Genomic DNA, 9,668 nt, shown 5'->3' with positions numbered 1-9,668 from the left:
AGACAACTAACTGATCTTCTATTACAGTGAAAAAAAATGATTTCTTTAAAATCTAAAGCTTAAGCTATTGTTAAAACAGATATGAGTGGTGGCACTGACTGTGCAAATGGGCAAGGCATCCAACCTGACACAGAAGCTGGCAGGCAGGCAACTGCTCTTCTATTACAGTGAAAAAAAATTATTTATTTTAAATCTAAAGCTTAACCAATTGTTAAAACAGATATGAGTGGTGGCACTGGGCTAGTGGGCACAGTATCCAATGTGAACCTCACACAGAAGCTGGCAGGCAGGCAACTGCTCTTCTATTACAGTGGAAACAAAATTTTGGTTGTAAAAGCACGCTATAGAGACACAAGATATGAGTGGCAACTGTCAAAGCACGCTGGCAGGGTTGTGCAGGGCACACGCTGAATGAAGGACACTGACTGTCTGCTATTAGCTTACACTGGAAACCTTTTTTCTTTGTAAAAGCACGCTAAAGAGACACCAGATATGATTGGCAACTGTCAAAGCACGCTGGCACAGGTCTGCAGAGCACACGCTGAAGTAGGCCTGACACCCAGACGCTTGCAGACAACTAACTGATCTTCTATTACAGTGAAAAAAAATGATTTCTTTAAAATCTAAAGCTTAAGCTATTGTTAAAACAGATATGAGTGGTGGCACTGACTGTGCAAATGGGCAAGGCATCCAACCTGACACAGAAGCTGGCAGGCAGGCAACTGCTCTTCTATTACAGTGAAAAAAAATTATTTATTTTAAATCTAAAGCTTAACCAATTGTTAAAACAGATATGAGTGGTGGCACTGGGCTAGTGGGCACAGTATCCAATGTGAACCTCACACAGAAGCTGGCAGGCAGGCAACTGCTCTTCTATTACAGTGAAAAAAATGATTTATTTAAAATCTAAAGCTTAACCAATTGTTAAAACAGATATGAGTGGTGGCACTGACTGTGCAAATGGGCAAGGCATCCAACCTGACACAGAAGCTGGCAGGCAGGCAACTGCTCTTCTATTACAGTGAAAAAAATTATTTATTTTAAATCTAAAGCTTAACCAATTGTTAAAACAGATATGAGTGGTGGCACTGACTGTGCAAATGGGCAAGGCATCCAACCTCACACAGAAGCTGGCAGGCAGGCAACTGCTCTTCTATTACAGTGAAAAAAAATATTTATTTTAAATCTAAAGCTTAACCAATTGTTAAAACAGATATGAGTGGTGGCACTGGGCTAGTGGGCACAGTATCCAATGTGAACCTCACACAGAAGCTGGCAGGCAGGCAACTGCTCTTCTATTACAGTGAAAAAAATGATTTATTTAAAATCTAAAGCTTAACCAATTGTTAAAACAGATATGAGTGGTGGCACTGACTGTGCAAATGGGCAAGGCATCCAACCTCACACAGAAGCTGGCAGGCAGGCAACTGCTCTTCTATTACAGTGAAAAAAATGATTTATTTAATTTAAAAATAAGAGCAGTTGCCTGCCTGCCAATATTCCTATAAACCCACCTTTGACCTCTGCAGCCACTAAACTACTTTCAATGACTTCCTCCCTCGGGCTATCACAGTGGGCAAATTCTCCCACCCATGTAGCTGGCAATACCCTTGACCTAATCTTCACTTATGCATGTACAGTAACTAATATCTGCAACACTCCATATCCACTCTCTGATCACCACCTCTTATCATTTGCTCTTGCGTACCCCCTCACCCAACAACCTCAGCCTAACCCCCCTCAACTCAGGAGGGACCTTAATTCTCTGGATCTCCAACAGTTGTCAGCTGACATTGATTCACAACTGCTGTCCATCCCTTCCCTCTCCTGTCCTTCACTGGCCATCTCCATATATAATTCTACTCTTACATCTGCCTTGAACACTGCAGCGCCACTCCAAACAAGCACCTCAAGGAGGACCCGCCCCCAACCATGGCATACTAAATCAACACGCTACCTGCAAAGATGCTCCCGTTGTGCTGAACGCTCCTGGAGGAAGTCTCGTACCCAATCAGACTTTCTCCATTATAGATTCATATTGTGTTCATACAGTGCAGCCCTTGCCCTTGCCAAACAGTCCTATTTTTCCTCTCTCATTAGTTCATGTTCCCGCAACCCCAGGCGTCTCTTTGACACCTTTAATTCTCTTCTTCGCCCTGCTGTGGCCACCCCCAAAACTAACCTTACTTCCTATAACTTTGCATGTTACTTCACTGACAAGATTGAACAGCTAAGGAAAGAATTCTCCCCCTCCTTGCCTTTCTGTTTCTCAATCACACATAGATCATGCATTTCCTACCCTTCAGACATTCTCCCCAGCTACTGACCAAGAGGTGGCTGCTCTTCTTTGCTCCTCTCGCCCCACCACTTGCCCGCTCGATCCTGTCCTATCTCACCTTATCAGATCTCTCTCCACTTGTCTCGTGCCTTCTCTAACACACATCTTCAACTGCTCACTCTCTTCTGGCATCGTCCCTGCTGACCTTAAACATGCCACTGTAGTACCTATACTAAAAAAACCATCCCTCGACTCATCCACCCTCTCTAATTACCGTCCCATATCCCTGCTCCCTTTTTCCTCAAAGCTTCTGGAAAGGCTTGTCTTTACCCGTGTGTCTCATTTCCTCAATTCCAACTCTCTCCTTGACCCCCTTCAATCTGGCTTCCGCCCTCTCCACTCTACAGAGACTGCCCTTATCAAAGTCACTAACAACCTAATCGCAGCTAAATGCAAAGGCCACTACTCCATACTAATTCTTCTTGACCTCTCAGCGGCCTTTGACACCGTTGATCATGCTCTCCTTCTTCAAACTCTTCAATCACTTGGTCTCTGTGACTCTGTCCTCTCGTGGTTTTCCTCTTATCTCTCCCAACGCTCATTCAGTGTCTCCTTTTCTAATGATACCTCCTCCCCTCGCCCTGTCTCGGTTGGAGTTCCCCAAGGCTCCGTCCTTGGTCCACTTCTATTTTCTCTTTATACTGCCTCTCTTGGCAAACTTATTACCTCTTTTGGATTCCACTACCACCTGTATGCTGATGACACCAAGCTATATCTCTCCTCCCCGGACCTCTCCCCTGCCATCCTGCAACGTGTCACTGCTTGCCTTTCTTCCATCTCTGACTGGATGTCCTCCCGCTTTCTGAAACTCAATCTCTCAAAAACTGAGCTCCTTGTCTTTCCTCCTCCTAATACTGATCCTCCTCTTTCACTCTCCCTTCAAGTTTGTGGTACCAACATCAGTCCATCCTTGCAAGCGCGCTGTCTTGGCGTCATACTTGACTCTGGTCTCACCTTTGAGCCTCACATCCAGCATGTTGCCAAATCCTGTAGATTCCATCTTAAAAACATAGCCCGCATCCGCCCCTTTCTTGCACCAGATACTACCAAGGAGCTTGTCCATGCTCTGGTAATCTCCCGCATGGATTACTGTAACCCTCTCCTGATTGGTCTTCCCAAAAGCCGTACTGCACCCCTACAGTCCGTAATGAACGCTGCTGCTAGACTGATTTTCCTCTCTAGTCGTTTCTATCACACTTCACCCCTCTGCCAGTCCTTACATTGGCTTCCTGTATGCTATAGGAGTCAATTCAAGGTACTAACTCACACCTATAAAGCACTGAACAACTCTAGCCCCTCTTATATCTCCTCACAGATCCATAGGTATGTCCCTTCTCGGTCTCTCCGTTCTGCCCGTGACCACCTCCTGTCCGTTGTCCGCACTCGTACGGCCAACTCGCGCTTGCAGGACTTCTCGCGGGCGGCTCCCTTCCTATGGAATAGCCTGCCTACCGCCATCAGACTCTCCCCTAGTCTTGCATCTTTTAAGAAGTGCCTTAAAACTCATCTCTTTAGGAAAGCATATGGCCTCCAAGACTAACCCTTACCTCACATACCTGTCTCTTGCCCTCTCCTAAAGGGCAGTCCACCTTATTTGATTGCAAATTCCTGTCCTAATGTGTTTTACACCCACCTCCTATAGAATGTAAGCTCGATTGAGCAGGGTCCTCTTCAACCTATTGTTCCTGTAAGTTTATTTGTAATTGTCCTATCTATAGTTAAATCCCTTCTCATAATATTGTAAAGCGCTACGGAATCTGTTGGCGCTATATAAATTGCAATAATAATAATAATAATAATAATAATCTAAAGCTTAACCAATTGTTAAAACAGATATGAGTGGTGGCACTGACTGTGCAAATGGGCAAGGCATCCAACCTGACACAGAAGCTGGCAGGCAGGCAACTGTTCTTCTATTACAGTGAAAAAAAAATATTTATTTTAAATGTAAAGCTTAACCAATTGTTAAAACAGATATGAGTTGTGGCACTGACTGTGCAAATGGGCAAGGCATCCAACCTCACACAGAAGCTGGCAGGCAGGCAACTGCTCTTCTATTACAGTGACAAAAATTTTTTTATTTTAAATGTAAAGCTTAACCTATTGTTAAAACAGATATGAGTGGTGGCACTGGGCAAATAGGCACAGTATCCAATGTGAACCTCACACAGAAGCTGGCAGGCAGGCACCTGCAAATACATTACACAGGAACAAAAAAAAAACAGCCTGATGTTATAGCCCTAAAAATGGCTTTTTGGGGTGCTGTCCTTACAGCAGAGATCAGATGAGTCCTTCAGGATTGTAGTGGACACTGAATACCCTAGCCTAGCTATCAATTTCCCTATCTAATCAGCAGCAGCTAAACTTTCCCTCCTCTCACTAAGCATGCATCTTCCGAATGAATCAAAAATGGATGCTGGGAGGGAGGTTGGAGGGTGTGGAAGGGAGGGAGTGCTGCTGATTGGCTGGAATGTGTCTGCTGACCGAGAGGCACAGGGTCAAAGTTTGCCCAATGATGACGAATAGGGGGCGGATCGAACTGCGCATGTGTCCGCCCGCCGTGGCGAACGCGAACACGCTAATTTCGCCGGGAACTGTTCGCCGGCGGACAGTTCGGTACATCACTATTTATATATAACAAACTGGGTCCTGCAGGTGATGGTGTGTTTTATGTCATATATCTTATTCGTGTGTGGATGATTAGATTTCTGGGACAGCTAAATGTAATATACGTAGGTGCGTGCGTTGTCTAGGGTGTGTGACCTGTGGACATATGATTCCAGCGAAGAAATGTAATCATCCACACACGAATAAGATATATGACATAAAACACACCATCACCTGCAGGACCCAGTTTGTTATATATTTGATACAGATGCACAGTTCCGATCGCTGCACTGTTTTTTTGTTTTGTGTACTTGGTTGCCTGGGTTACAGGAGCGCCTATATGCAAGCACGTAATTTGAAGGGACGTGACGCGCATACCCGGAAGTGTGCAGGGTGCCGGCGGGAACACACGAGAACACACCTGGGTGAGTCATTTGATTTAATATTTTGGTATTTAATGTCCATTTTGTGTACTATACATTGTTGTCTTGTTGTCCTATTTTTTGACCCTGAGGAAGGTCCCAAACGGGGACCGAAACATTGGTCGTTATTTTAAAAGTATTTGAATAAACTTTTTGTTTTAAAGTCCGGAGAGCAGCCTTTCTTGTTGGTTTTTGCATATCTTAGAGCTCTGGTGGTGCGCCCGGCATTGAACTGTTGTGTAAGCGTGAGTGCAGGGGATATATTTATTTATATATTATTTTATTTTTTTTATATATTTTTTTTTATTTGTACAATATTTATTTATTGATATATATTTGTGTACAGGGTAATGAGAGGACGTATAATTAAAGTATGTAGTTTGATAAGGACAAAAATATAAAAAAAGTTTAATTATTTTCACAATTAACAATCATTTAGTCATATCATTGAAAGCAAGTCTGATTTCTTCTCAGGTTAGGAATGTTCATAGCAGAGGCTGCTGTTGCTGTTCCGAAAAGGAATGAGTGGCCCAAGCAGGAGGTTGGATTAAGGCCTGGGTGGAGTATTAATTTAGAAAATAACGTAAATTATTTAGTGGTAAATGGTTTACCTTGTAAAGATAGTAAGGGGTAGTTAGAGACCTGGCTAACCTGGTCTTTGATTACAGTCTGAAATTTGAACTGGGCGCTCTTTAGAAAAATAGGATAGTATGGAATTTCTACTGATGGACCTGACTGATATGTTTTGGTATGAGGAATAGATAGAATGTAATGATCGTTGATTTCTTTGAATTCTTTGCTTAAGGCATGTCAGGATCGGGACAGGGATCCAACACGCAGAGTACAAAGAGTGGAAAGGTACGTATACCGGGCCTTAGAATGGCCGGACTAACGTACCGAGAGTAAAGAATAGTCAGAGACAAGCCGAGGTCGAGGGAACGAGAAGACAGATAAGCGAGAGACAAGCCGGGTCAAGGGATAACAGAGAAACAGGGTAGTACAACGAGCCGAGTCAAAACCAAAAGAGCAAACTAGAATACCAGAGCACTGAGTGACTAGACAAGCTAGAACCACGACAGGGCAATGAGCTGAAGTAAGGAGTAAGCTTAAATACCCTGGTTCTGGATGGAAATCACGCCTCTGAAAAGTACCGATTGGATATCGGACACTTGAGTGACAGATAGCTCGTGCTAGCGTCATGACGTCACGTATTGAGCGTCCTGCTAGAAAAGGACGTGGATTCCTCGCGGCCGGTGTTTAAGTGACTGGATGAACCGCGAGGAACGGAGAGGACAGCTCGCCTGGACGGATACACCACCAAGTCTCTACCTCCCTTAGAGGTAGAGGCCTCAGGTACCCTGACAGTACCCCCCCTCTCAGATACGCCCACCGGGCGGAATGAACCGGGGCGAGATGGGAAGCGAAGGTGAAATGCTCTGCGAAGGCGAGAAGCATGGACGTCCTCCTGAGGTACCCAACTCCTCTCCTCAGGACCATATCCCCTCCAGTTGACCAGATATTGCAATTTTCCCCTTGAAATTCTGGAGTCAATGATGGAGCTGACCTCGTACTCCTCCCGACCCTCCACCTGAACAGGACGAGGCGAGGAGACCTTAGAGGAGAATTTGTTGCAAATGAGGGGTTTCAACAAGGAGACATGAAAAGAGTTAGGAATGCGTAAGGCAGGTGGCAGAGCAAGGCGATACGCAACCGGATTGATACGAGTGAGAACCCTGTAAGGACCTATGTAACGAGGAGCAAATTTCATGGACGGAACTTTTAGGCGGATATTCTTAGTACTCAACCATACCCTATCCCCAGGAACAAAAACAGGAGCCGCTCTTCTATGTTTGTCCGCGTGTTTCTTGAACAGTGAGGAACTATGTAATAGAATTTGTCGAGTTTGATCCCATAATTTCTTCAGGTTGGCGACATGATCATCAACCGACGGTATCCCCTGAGAAGAGGAAACCGAAGGAAAAATCGAAGGATGAAAGCCATAGTTCATGAAGAAAGGGCTAGAGCGAGTTGAATCGCAAACAAGGTTATTGTGTGCGAACTCTGCCCAAGGAATCAGACCGACCCAATCGTCCTGGTGTTCGGAAACAAAGCAACGCAGATACTGTTCGATCTTTTGATTAGTACGTTCAGCAGCTCCGTTAGACTGAGGGTGATAGGCAGAGGAGAAGTTCAATTTGATGCCCATTTGAGAACAAAAGGATCTCCAGAAACGTGAGACAAATTGAGAACCTCTATCAGAAACAATCTCTGAAGGAATCCCATGTAGGCGAAAAACCTCTCTCGCAAAAATCTCCGCCAATTCAGGGGAAGTCGGAAGTTTAGGTAATGGCACGAAATGAGCCATCTTGGTAAATCTATCCACCACCGTGAGAATAACAGTCTGTCTTTTGGAAGCAGGCAAATCAACGATAAAGTCAATGGACAAACAGGACCAAGGTTTCTCAGGAATGTCCAAGGGGTGTAACAGGCCACATGGGGATGCATGAGATAGTTTAGTCTTGGCACAAGTCTCACAAGCTGCGACGAACTCCTCAATATCCTTACGAAGTGAAGGCCACCAGAAATCCTTGGATATCAGAGAGTACGTCTTGCGAATACCAGGATGACCAGCTATTTTACTTTCATGAAAACATTGTAAGAGCTCCAGTTGAAGTTCAGGAGGAACAAAGTTTCTTCCCTCAGGAGTGTTTCCGGGAGCTAGATGTTGTGACTTCAAGATCTGGTCAAGTAGCGGGGAATGAATTTTGAGACTGGTATTAGCAATAATATTGCATTTGGGTACAATGGAAGACAAAAGTGGTTCAACTGAAGCAGAGGGTTCATATTGGCGAGATAGCGCATCGGCTTTAGAATTCTTTGACCCAGGTCTGTAAGTCAGAACGTAATTGAAATGGGTAAGAAACAACGACCAACGAGCCTGCCTGGAGGACAGACGCTTGGCCTCTCCGATATAAGACAAGTTTTTGTGGTCTGTCAGGATGGTAACAGGATGTAATGTACCTTCCAATAAATGTCTCCATTCTTTCAAAGCCTTGATAACCGCTAGTAATTCTCTGTCACCAATGTCATACCTGCTTTCAGTACCGGTCAATTTTTTAGAGAAAAATCCACATGGATGTAATGGTTTATCAACACCCAACCTTTGGGATAGAACAGCACCTAAACCAGTCTCTGATGCGTCTACCTCGAGCAAAAATGGCAGAGAAGTGTCAGGGTGAACTAAAATTGGAGCGGAAGCGAAAAGCTCCTTGAGAGTCTTGAACGCAAGGAGAGCTTCAGTAGTCCAATTCTTAGTATCAGCCCCCTGTTTGGTCATGTTAGTGATAGGTGCAATAATGGAAGAATAGCCCTTAATAAAGCGCCTATAATAATTGGAAAAACCAATAAATCTCTGTATGGCTTTAAGACCTGTGGGTAAAGGCCACTCTAGAATGGATTGGAGCTTATCCGGATCCATCTTAAATCCCTCCCCAGAGATCACATAGCCGAGAAAGGTTACCTGGGTTTGATCAAAGCTACATTTCTCCAACTTGCAGTACAAGCCATGCTGGAGAAGCTTGTGCAAAACCCTCCTGACCTGTTTGTGATGAATCTCAATGTCACTAGAATGAATGAGTATATCATCTAGGTATACAATGACGCACTCTTGCTGAAATTCCCTAAGAACCTCATTAATCAGATCTTGGAATACTGCTGGTGCATTGCATAACCCAAAAGGCATGACGGTATATTCATAGTGGCCATATCGAGTATTGAATGCCGTCATCCACTCATGTCCCTGCTGGATTCTCACCAAGTTATATGCCCCTCTGAGGTCTAACTTGGTGAAAATTGTAGAGCCCTTCAAACGATCGAAGAGTTCGGTGATCAAGGGAATCGGGTAGGCATTTTTAATGGTTATCTTATTCAGGCCTCGATAATCAATACAAGGTCTCAAAGAACCATCTTTCTTTTTAACAAAAAAAAATCCAGCCCCGGCAGGGGAGGAGGACCTCCTGATGAATCCCTTGTCTAAATTCTCGTGAATATATTCCTCTAGGACTGAGTTCTCCTTTATAGATAATGGGTATACATGACCTCTGGGAGGCATGGTACCAGGGAGTAGGTTAATTTTGCAATCAAAGGACCTGTGTGGGGGTAAGGTATCGGCTTTCTTTTTGTCAAATACTGCCTTTAAATCTAGATACTGAGGCGGAATTTGTGTCTCTGTAGGATTGTCAGAGGTATTCGATGTATTAGTTAACCCAAGAGGTAAGACCTTCCGCAAGCATTTCTCTTGA

Source organism: Pelobates fuscus, chromosome 3, assembly GCF_036172605.1.
Source record: "Pelobates fuscus isolate aPelFus1 chromosome 3, aPelFus1.pri, whole genome shotgun sequence".
NCBI lineage: Eukaryota > Metazoa > Chordata > Amphibia > Anura > Pelobatidae > Pelobates > Pelobates fuscus.
This window is presented reverse-complemented; position numbering follows the sequence as displayed.